We start from the raw sequence: 12310 nt of genomic DNA on the forward strand, positions 1-12310 counted from the left end.
TTGGCGTGCATTTAACATAGAGTATGCAACTTGCCTATAGTCCCCCCAGGTTCTAAATTCTTTCCACAACTGGAAGCAATCTGCCATTTGTGAATTCTGACTTTAAGACAGCGTTTAAGTTTTGGAAGCATCAGCGTCTTTGCCACCCTTAACTCAGAGTACCAAAAAGCTTCTAGTCTGCCCTTGTTCTAAATACTTTCCTTAACTGGGAACACACTGCCACTTGTGAGACTTCACCTTAAGTGCGATTAAACGTTTTGAAAGCCCAAGAGACTGGATGGGCATTTAACTTAGAGTATCCAACTGGCTTCTAGTCTGTCCGATGTCTAAGTTCTTTCCTGAACTGGGAAATCTCGGGCCCATATGCCTCTTCGCCTTCAGAGCGTTTATACATTTGAGAAGCATAAGGGCCTCAGCCTGCAGTTTACTGAGAGCTTCCAATTTGCTTAAAATCCGCATTTATTCTAAGTTCATTCCTGAACTGCGAACAACCTGCCACTTATGAGACTTCACCTTATGGGCAATGATACATTTTGGAAGTCTAAGGCACTTGGTGTGCACCTCATTCAAAGTATCCAACTTGTCTAGAGTCCGTCCTTGTTCGAACTTATTTCTGCAACTTGGAAAACACGGCCAGAATTGGTTTTCCTTTTAAGCGGCATTTTACGTTTTAGAAGCCGAAGTGCATTGGCAAGCACTTCACTCATATTATCTAACCTGCCTAGATTCCGACCTTGTTCTAACACCTTTCCTCAACTGGGAAAACACTGCCATCTATGACTGTCCATCTTCAGTTCGATTGTAGGTTTGGGAACCAAAAGGGACTTCCCTTGAACTTAACTCAGGGTATCCAACAGGCTGCCCTTGTTCTAAGATATTTCCTCACCTGGGAACTCACTGACACTTAGGAGACTTCACCTTAAGAGCGATGATACATTTTGGAAGCTTAAGGGACCTGGGGTGCACTTCCTTTAGAGTATCCAACTTGCCTATAGAGCGGCCTTTTTCCAACTTCTTTCCACAACTGGAACACACCGCCACATATGAACCTTCACTTCTGATCGAGTTTACGTTTTGGAACCATAAGGGTCTTGACGTGCACTTAATTCTGAGTATGCAACTTGCCTATATTGCGTCCAGGTTCTAACTTCTTACAACAACTGAAAACAAACTGCCATTTGTGAATCCTCACTATAAGATCGCGTTTACGTTTGGACGCATCAGCGTCTTTGCGTGCCCTTAACTCAGAGTATCCAACAAGCTTCTAGTCCGCCCTTGTTCTAAATTCTTAGCTTAACTGGGAACACACTGCCACTTGTGAGACTTCACCTTAAGTGCGATTATACGTTTTGGAAGCCGAAAGTTCTGGACGGGCACTTAAATCAGAGTATCCAACTGGCTTCTAGTCTTCCCTTGTTCTAAGTTCTTACCTGAAATGGGAACACACGGACTTCACCTTAAGAGCGATGATAAGTTTTGGAAGTCTAAGGGACTTGGTGTGCACTTCATTCAGAGTCTGCAACCTGCCTAGAGTCCGCCCTTGTTCTAACACCTTTCCTCACATGCGAAAACACTGCCATCTATGAGTGTTCCTCTTCAGTGCGTTTGTAGGTAGCAGAAGGGCCTTCCCTTGGACTTAACTCAGTGTATCCAACAGGCTTATAGTCTGCCCTTGTTATAAGATATTTCCTCCCCTGGGAACTCACTGCCACTTTGGAGACTTCACCTTAAGCGTGATGAAACGTTTTGGAAGCATAAGGGACCAGGGTGCACTTCCCTTAGAGTATCCAACTTGCCTATAGTGTGGCCTTGTTCTAACTTCTTTCCACAACAGGGAACACACTGCCACATATGAACTTTCAATTCAGATCGAGTTTAGGTTTTGTAAGCATAAGGGAACAAACTGCCATTTTTGAATCCTCACTTTAAGATCGCATTTACGTTTTGGAAGCATCAGCGTCTTTCCGTGCCCTTAACACAGAGTATCCAAAAAGCTTCTCTTCTGCCCTTGTTCTAAATTCTTTCCTTACCTGGGAACACACTGCCACTTGTGAGACTTCATCTTAAGTTCGATTATAAGATTTGTAAGCCCAAGGGACTTGAGGGGCACTTAACTCAGAGTGTCCAACTGGCTTCTAGTCTGCCCTTGTTCTAAGTTCTTTCCTGAACTGGGAACTCTCGGCCCCATATGTCTTTTTGCCTTCAGAGCGTTTATACATTTGGAAGCATAAGGGCCTCAGCCTGCATTTTACTGAGAGCTTTCAACTTGCTTAGAATCCACCTTTGTTCTAAGTTCTTTCCTGAACTGTGAACACGCTGCCACTTAGGAGATTTCACCTTAAGAGTGATGATAAGTTTTGGAAGTCTAAGGGACTTGGTGTGCACCTCCTTCAGAGTATCCAACTTGCCTAGAGTCTGTCATTGTTCTAACTACTTTCCTCAACTGGGAAAACACTTCCATCTATGAGTGTCTGTCTTCAGGGCGTTTGTAGGATTTGGAAGTATAAGGGCCTTCCCTTGATCTTAACTCAGTGTATCCAACAGGCTTATAGCCTGGCTTTTTCTAAGATCTTTCCTCACCTGAGAACTCACTGCCACTTAGGAGACTTCAGCTTAAGAGCGATGATACGTTTTGGAAACCTAAGGGACCTGGGGTGCACTTCCCTTAGAGTATCCAACTTGCCCATAGTTCGACCTTGTTCCAACTTCTTTCCACAACTGGGAAAACACTGCACATATGAATCTTCACTGCAGATAGAGTTTATGTCTTGGAAGCATAAGGGTCTTGGCGTGCACTTAACTCTGAGTATGCAACTTGCCTATAGTGTGCCCAGGTTCTAAATACTTTCCACAACTTAGAAAACTCTGCCACATATGAATGTTCACTTCAGATCGAGTTTATGTTTTGGAAGCACAAGGGTCTTGGCGTGCACTTAACTTAGCGTGTGCAACTTGTCTATAGTGCGCACAGGTTCTAACTTCTTTCCCCAACTGGGAGCAAACTGCCATTTGTGAATCCTCACTTTAAGATCGCGTTTACGTTTTGGAAGCATCAGCATATTTGTGTGCCCTTAACTCAGAGTGACCAACAAGTTTCTCGTCCACACTTGTTCTAAATTCTATCCTTAACTGGGAACACACTGCCACTTGTGAGACTTCAACTTAAGTGCGATTATACGTCTTGGAATCCGAAAGGACTGGACAGGCACTTAAGTAGGAGTATCCAACTGGCCTCCAGTCTGCCCTTGTTCTAAGTTATTTCCTGAACAGTGAACACAGGGCCGCATATGTGTCTTTGCCTTCAGAGCGTTTATATGTTTGGAAGCATAAGGTCCTCGGCCTGCAGTTTACTGAGAGCTTCCAACTTGCTTAGAATCCGCCTTTGTTCTAAGTTCTTCCCTGAATTGCGAACACGCTGCCACTTATGAGACTTCACCTTAAGAGCGATGTTGTGTTTTGGGAGTCTACGGGACTTGGTGTTCACTTCATTCAGAGTATCCAACTTGCCTAGGGTCCGTCCTTGTTCTAACTTCTTTCCTCAACTGGGAAAACACGGCCAGAATGGGTTTTCGTATTAAGCGGCATTTTACGTTTTGTCAGCAGAAGCGCATTGGCAAGCACTTCACTCACAGTCTCCAACCTGTCTAGAGGCCGCCCTTGTTCTAACACCATTCCTCAACTGGGGATACTCTGCCAGTTATGAGTGTCCGTCTTCAGTGTGTTTATAGGTTTTGGAAGCATAAGGGCCTTCCCTTCATCTTAACTCAGTGTATGCAACAGGCTGATAGTCTGGCCTTGTTCTAAGAACTTTCCTACCCTGGGGACTCACTGCCACTTAGGAGACTTCAGCTTAAGAGCGATGATACGTTTTGGAATCCTAAGGGACTTGGGGTGCACTTCTCTTAGAGTATCCAACTTGCCTATAGTGCGGCCTTGTTCCAACTTCCTTCCACAACTGGGAACACACTGCCACATATGAACCTTCACATCAGATCGAGTTTATGTTTCGGAAGCATAAGGTTCTTGGCGTGTACTTAATTCTGAGTATGCAACTTGCGTCTAGTGCACCCAAGGTCTAACTTCTTTCCCCAACATAGAGCAAACTGCCATTTTTGAATCCTCACTTTAAGATCGCGTTTACGTTTTGGAAGAATCAGTGTCTTTGCGTGCCCTTAAATAAGAGAATCCAACAAGCTTCTAATCCGGCCCTGTTCTAAATTCTTTCCTTAACTGGGAACACACTGCCACTTGTGAGACTTCACCTTAACTGCAATTATACATCTGGAAGCCCAAGGGACTGGACGCGAACTTAACTCAGAGCATCCAACTGGTTTCTAGTCTGCCCTTGTTCTAAGTTCTTTCCTGAACTTGGAACACTCGGTCACATATGCCTCTTTGCCTTCAGAGCGTTTATACGTTTGGAAGCATAAGGTCCTCAGCCTGCAGTTTACTGAGAGCTTCAAACTTGCTTAGAATCCGCCTCTGTTCTAAGTTCTTTCTTGAAATGCAAACACCCTGCCACTTAGGAGACTTCACCTTAAGAGCGGTGATACGTTTTGGAAGTCTAAGGGTGTTGGGTATACTTCATTCAGAGTATCCGACTTGCCTAGAATCTGTTCTTGTTCTAAATTCTTTCCTTAACTGGGAAAACACTGCCAGAATGGGTTTTGGTGTTAAGCGGCATTTTACGTTTTGGCAGCAGAAGCGCATTGGCAAGCACTTCCCTCAGAGTCTCAACCTGTCTAGAGTCCACCCTTGTTCTAACACCTTTCCTCAACTGGGAAAACACTGCCATCTCTGAGTGTCCATCTTCAGTGTGTTTGTAGCTTTGGGAAGCATAATCGCCTTCCCTGGAACTTAACTCAGTGTATCCAACAGGCTTATAGTCTGACCTTGGTTTAAGATCTTTCTTCACCCGAGAACTCACTGCTACTTAGGAGACTTCAGCTTAAGAACGATGATACGTTTTGGAAACATAAGGGACCTGGGGTGCACTTCCCTTAGAGTATCCAAATTGTCCATAGTTCGACCTTGTTCCAACTTCTTTCCACAACTGGGAAAACACTGCCACATATGAATCTTCACTGCAGATCGAGTTTAGGTTTTAGAAGCATAAGGGTCTTGGCGTGCACGTAACTTAGACTATGCAACTTGGCTATAGTGCGCCTAGGTTCTAACTTCTTTCCACAACTTGGAACGCGCTGTCACATATGAATGTTCACTTCAGATCGAGTTTACGTTTTGGAAGCATAAGGGTCTTGGCGTGCACTTAACTTAGCGTGTGCAACTTGTCTATAGTACGCACAGGTTCTAACTTCTTTCCACAACTGGGAGCAAACTGCCATTTTTGAATCCTCACTTTAAGATCGCGTTTACGTTTTGGAAGCATCAGCGTCTTTGTGTGCCCTTAACTCCGAATATCCAACAAGCTTCTCATCTGCCCTTGTTCTAAATTCTATCCTTAACTGGGAACACACTGCCACTTGTGAGACTTCACCTTAATTGCGATTATACGTCTTGAAATCTGAAAGCACTGGACGGACACTTAAGTAGGAGTATCCAACTGGCTTCCAGTCTGCCCTTGTTCTCAGTTCTTTCCTGACCTGGGAACACACGACCGCATATGCGTCTCGCCTTCAGAGCGTTTATATGTTTGGAAGCATAAGGTCCTCGGCCTGCAGTTTACTGAGAGCTTCCAACTTGCTTAGAATCTGCCTTTGTTCTAAGTTCTTTTCTTAACTGCGAACAAGCTGGAATTTAGGAGACTTCACCTTAAGAGCGATGATATGTTTTGCAAGTCTAAGGGACTTGGTGTGCACATCATTCAGATTATCCAACTTTTTTGGAGTCCGTCCTTTTTCTAACTTCTTTCCTCAACTGGGAAAACATGGCCAGAATGGGTTTTGGTATTAAGCGGCTTTTTCCGTTTTGGAAGCAGAAGCGCATTGGCAATAACTTCACTCAGTGTCTCCAACCTGTCTAGAGTCCACCCGTGTTCTAACACCATTCCTTAACTGGGAAAACACTGCCAGTTGTGAGTGTCCGTCTTCAGTGCGTTTATAGGTTTTGGAACCATAAGGGCCTTCCCTTCATCTTAACTCAGTGTATGCAACAGGCTTATAGTCTGTCCTAGTTCTAAGATCTTTCCTCACCTGGGAACTCACTGCCACTTAGGAGACTTCAGCTTTAGAGCGATGATAAGTTTTAGAAGCAGAAGGGACATGGGGTGCACTACCCTTAGAGTATCCAACCTGCCCATAGTGCGACCAAGTTCCAAGTTCTTTCCACAACTGGGAACACACTGCCACATATGTATCTTCACTTCAGATCGAGTTTACGTTTTGGAAGCATAAGGGTCTTGGTGTGCACTTAAATCTGAGTATGCAACTTGTCTCTAGTGCGCCCAGATTTTCACTTCTTTCTACAGCTGGAACACGCTGCCACATATGAATGTTCACTTCAGGTCGAGTTTACGTTTTGGAAGCATAAGGGTCTTGGCGTCACTTAGTTTAGCGTATGGAACTTGCCTATAGTGCGGCCAGGTTCTAACTTCTTTCCACAACTAAGAACAAACTGCCATTTGTGAATCTCCACTTTAAGATTGCATTTACGTTGTGGAAGCATCATTGTCTTTGCTTGTCTTAACTCAGAGTATCCAAATACCTTCCAATCCGCCCTTGTTCTAAATTCTTTCCTAAACTGTGAATACACTGAACTTGTGAGACTTCTCCTTTAGTGCGATTATACGTTTTGGAAGCCCAAGGGACTGGACGGGCACTTAACTCAGAGTATAAACTGGATTCTCATCTGCCCTTGTTCTAAGTTCTTCCTGAACTGGGAACACATGGCCGCATATGCTTCTTGGCCTTCAGAGCGTTTATACATTTGGGAAGCATAAGGGCCTCAGCCTGTGGTTTACTGAGCGCTTCCAACTTGCTTAGAATCTGCCTTTGCTCTAAGTTCTTTCCTAAACTGCGAACATGCTGCCACTTATGGGACTTCACCTTGAGAGCGATGATACATTTTGGAAGTCTAAGGGTCTTGGTGTGCACTTCATTCAGAGTATCCAACTTGCCTAGAGTCCGTCCTTGTTCTAACTTCTTTCCTCAACTGGGAAAACATGGCCAGAATGGGTTTTCGTATGAAGCGGGATTTTATGTTTTGGAAGCAGAAGCTCATTGGCAAGCACTTCCCTCAAATTCTCCAACATGTCTAGAGTCCGCCCTTGTTCTAACACCTTTCATCAACTGGGAAAATACTTCCATCTATGAGTGTCCATCTTCAGTGCGTTTGTAGGTCTGGGAAGCATAAGGGCCTTCCCTTGAACTTAACTCAGTGTATCCAACATGCTTTTAGTCTGCCCTTATTCTAAGATCTTTCCTCGCCTGGGAACTCACTGTCCCTTAGGAGACTTCACCTTAAGAGTGATGATATATTTTGAAAGCATAAGGGACCTGAGGTGAATTAACCTTAAAGTATCAAACTTGCCCAATGTTAAGGAAATTATTTAGAACAAGGGCGGTCTAGAAGCTTGTTGGATACTCTGAGTTAAGGGCATGCAAAGACGCTGATGTGTCCAAAATGTAAACGCAATCTTAAAGTGAGGATTCACAAATGGCAGTTTGTTCTCAGTTGTGGAAAGAAGTTAGAACCTGGGCGCACTATAGCCAAGTTGCATACTCAGAGTTAAGTGCACGCCAAGACCCTTATGCTTCCAAAACGTAAACTCGATCTGAAATGAAGGTTCATATGTGGCAGTGTGTTCCCAGTTGTCTAAAGAAGTTGAAACAATGCTGCACTATAGGCAAGTTGGATACTCTAAGGGAAGTGAACCCCAGGTCCCTTATGCTTCCAAAACGTTTCATCACTCTTAAGGTGAAGTCTCCTAAGTGGCAGTGAGTTCTCAGGTGAGGAAAGATCTTAGAACAAGGGCAGACTATAAGCCTGTTGGATACACTGAGTTTAGTTCAAAGGAAGGCCCTTATGCTTCTCAAACCTACAAACACTTTGGCAGTTTTTTCCCAGTTGAGGAAAGAACTTATAAGGAGGATGGATTCTACACTGGTTGTATATTCTGAGCTAAGTGCACACCAAGGCCCTTATGTTTCCAAGGCATATAATCACTCTTAAGGTGGACACTCCTAAGTGGCAGTGTGTTCTTAGTTGAGGAAAGAAGTTAGAACAAGGATGGACGATAGGTTGATTGGATACTCTGAGTTAAGTACCTGCCAAAGTGTTTATGCTTCCACAACAAGAAATGGCAATTCAGGCAGCCACCCATAACTCAGTGTGTTCCCAGTTGAGGAAAGAAATGAGAAGAATTACGGACTCGAGAGTCAAGTTGCCTGGGAAGTAGGAGGCGCCGTTTCAATCTGTACCCTAAAGTGAGCTGTTTACCTACCAAAGAAATCAGCCCGAGATCAGAATTTCACTCGTCTGGATCTCTACAGGTGCAGCAGATGCCAGTGGCAGGTAAAGCAGGGTGGGAACGTCGGACTGATATCAGAAGATAAACGAAAGGGGGATGGAGCCACCAGAGGCGACAGATTGTAAAGTAATACCCAATACGAGAATGCCCTGCATCTGGGGACCAGCATTAGCTTGGAGTCTTGCTGAAAGCACTCAAAAAAAAAAAAAAAAAAAGAGCAAAGCATTGTGGGGGGAAATTGTGGGAATCGGGGAAGTTAGTGACAGGGCTTAAGTCCCCAGACCCAGGACAGCCTCCCCTGGCCCTGAGCCAGAGAGAGTGCTGCGGAGAAACCAGGTCTCCGTCTCTGAGCCCCCAGTGCACCTGAGCCCCCAGTGCATCCAAGAACGCATGGGGTCCAGATCTTGTGAGGGGCTGGGAGCATGGCCAGATGGCAATCCTGAAATGCACTCGTCCCACACCCTCCCCTGGGAGAGGTGTGCACAGGTGCTAGTGGGGAGCTCTGGCATTGGGAAAAACCAGACATTCCCAGCCCGGGACAGTGGGAAAATCTCAGTGTGCGATCACTACTTGGAACCTCTCTGATGGTCTGCAGCAGCCCAGACAGCCGCCACTTCCGTGATATTAGGTACAAGGAGGAGATCCTGCATCCACAGGGACCATGACTCAGAACCGACTCTGCCAGCAGCTCTGCAGAGCATTCTGAGGCTTCACCCTGAGAGGGATGTTGGGGTGCAGTTTGCTCTCCTCTAAACCTCTAAAAACCATCAAAAGCTGTCAAGGTGAGAGGAAACAGATGAAAGAACATAAAAACCTCCAGAAAGCCAGAAAAAAAAAAGGGTTTCCTCAGCGCCCACCCCATTGAGGGAGGCGGAAGAACTGAACTCAGGGAACATCATTGTCTGAAAACCCACGTGGTAGGCCCCTCCCCCAGAAAATCAACTCAGAAGGAAGAAAAAAAAAAGATGGTGACAAGAGAACAACCACCACTGCTTCATAAATACAACTTTTATTTTTAACTCTTTACCACTATTCTGGTTCTTTTTTTTTTTTATACATACAGATAATTTTTTAACCTATTTACCATCACAGTGAGATGTCCAGTACATCAAATCCCTTAATACCCTTCTAACCTGAACTTTTTGATACAAACACCGGTGATTTTCTTTCCCTTTTCTATTTTTTTATGTTTATTTTCCGTGTAACAGTGTTCATTGTTTTTGTACCACACGCAGTGTTCCATGCAGTACGTGCCCTCCCTGTTACCCACCACCTGGTTCCTCAACCTCCCACCATCCCGGCCCTTCAAAACCCTCTGGTTGTTTTTCAGAGTCCACAGTCTCTCAAGGTTCATCTCCCCTTCCAGTTTCCCTCAACTCTCTCTCCTCTCCATCTCCCCATGTCCACCATGTTCTTTGTTACACTCCATAAATAAGTGAGACCATATGATACTTGACTCTCTCTGCTTGACTTATTTCACTATGCATAATCTCTTCCAGTCCCGTCCATGCTGCTACAAAAGTTGGGTATTCATCCTTTCTGATGGAGGCATAATACTCCATTGTGTATATGGACCACATCTTCCTTATCCATTCGTCCGTTGAAGGGCATCTTGGTTCTTTCCACAGTTTGGTGACTGTGGACATTGCTGCAGTAAGCATTGGGGTACAGATGGCCCTTATTTTCACTACCTCTGTATCTTTGGGGTAAATACCCAGCAGTGCAATTGCAGGGTCATAGGGAAGCTCTATTCTTAATTTCTTCAGGAATCTCCACACTGTTCTCCAAAGTGGCTGCACCAACTTGCATTCCCACCAACAGTGTAAGAGTGTTCCCCTTTCTCCACATCCTCTCCAACACACGTTGTTTCCCGTCTTGCTAATTTTGGCCATTCTAACTGGTGTCAGTTGTTATCTTGATGTAGTTTTAATTTGAATCTCCCTGATGGCTAGTGATGATGAACATTTTTTCATGTGTCTGATAGCCATTTGTATGTCTTCATTGGAGAAGTGTCTGTTCATATATTCTGCCCATTTTTGATATGATTATCTGTTTTGTGTGCGTTGAGTTTGAGAAGTTTTTTATAGATCCTGGATATCAACCTGTTGTCTGTACTGTCATTTGCAAATATCGTCTCCCATTCCATGGGTTGCCTTTTGTCTTGTTGACTGTTTCCTTTGCTGTGTAGAAGCTTTTGATCTTGATGAAGTCCCAAAAGTTCATTTTTGCTTTTGTTTACTTGGCCTTTGGAGACATATCTTGAAAGAAGTTGCTGTGCCTGATATCGAAGAGGTTACTGCCTATGTTCTCCTCTAGGATTCTGATGGACTCCTGTCGCACATTGAGGTCTTTTATCCATTTCGAGTTTATCTTTGTGTACGGTGTAAGAGAATGGTTGAGATTCATTCTTCTACATATCGCTGTCCGGTTTTTCCAGCACCATTTATTGAAGAGACTGTCTTTTTTCCATTGAATATTTTTTTTGTTTTGTCAAAGATTATTTGACCATAGAGTTGAGGGTCCATATCTGGGCCCTCCACACTGTTCCACTGGTCAATGTGTCTGTTTTAGTGCCAGTACCATGCTGTCTTGGTGATCACAGCTTTGTAGTAAAGCTTGAAATCGGGTAACATAATGCCACCAGTTTTGTTTTTGTTTTTCAGCATTTCCTTAGCAATTCGGGGTCTCTTCTGGAAGAAATTGACAACCTGAATAGACGGATATCTATTAATGAGATTGAAGCAGTGATCAAAAACCTCCCAAAAAACAAGAGCCCAGGACCTGATGGATTCCCTGGGGAATTCTACCAAACTTTCAAAGAAGAAATAACACCAATTCTCCTGAAGCTGTTCCAAAAAATTGAAGCAGAAGGACAACTTCCAGACTCTTTTTATGAAGCCAGCATTATCCTGATCCCCAAACCAGGCAAAGACCCTACCAAAAAGGAGAATTTCAGACCAATATCACTGATGAATATGGATGCAAAGATTCTCAACAAGATAATAGCAAAGAGGATCCAGCAGCACATTCAAAAGATGATCCACCATGACCAGGTGGGATTCATCCCTGGGTTGCAAGGTTGGTTCAACATTCGCAAATCAATCAATGTGATAGAACAAATCAATAAGAGAAGAGAGAAGAACCACATGGCCCTCTCAATTGATGCAGAAAAAGCATTTGACAAAATCCAGCATCCATTCCTGATGAAAACGCTTCAAAGTATAGGGATAGAGGGAACATTCCTGAACTTCATAAAATCTATCTATGAAAGACCCACAGCAAATATCATCCTCAATGGGAAAAAGCTTGCAGCCTTCCTGTTGAGATCAGGAACATGACAATGATGCCCACTCTCACCACTCTTGTTCAACATAGTGTTAGAAGTCCTAGCAACGGCAATCAGACAAGAAAGAGAAATCAAAGGTATCCAAATTGGCAAGGAAGAAGTCAAACTCTCTCTCTCTTCGCAGATGACATGATTCTTTATATGGAAAACCCCAAAGACTCCACCCCCAAACTACTAGAACTCATACAGCAATTCAGTAACATGGCAGGATACAAAATCAATATACAGAAATCAGTGGCTTTCTTATACACTAACAATGAAAATACAGAAAGGGAAATTAGAGAATCAATTCCATTTACTATAGCACCAAGAACCATAAGATACCTGGGAATAAACCTAACCAAAGAGGTAAAGGACCTGTACTCGAGGAACTACAGAACACTCATGAAAGAAATTGAAGAAGACACAGAAAGATGGAAGACCTTTCCATGCTCTTGGATTGGAAGAATAAACATTGTCAAAATGTCTATACTGGGGCGCCTGCGTGGCTCAGTGGGTTAAGCTGCTGCCTTTGGCTCAGGTCATGATCTCAGGGT

Source organism: Meles meles, chromosome Y, assembly GCF_922984935.1.
Source record: "Meles meles chromosome Y, mMelMel3.1 paternal haplotype, whole genome shotgun sequence".
Classification (NCBI taxonomy): Eukaryota; Metazoa; Chordata; class Mammalia; order Carnivora; family Mustelidae; genus Meles; species Meles meles.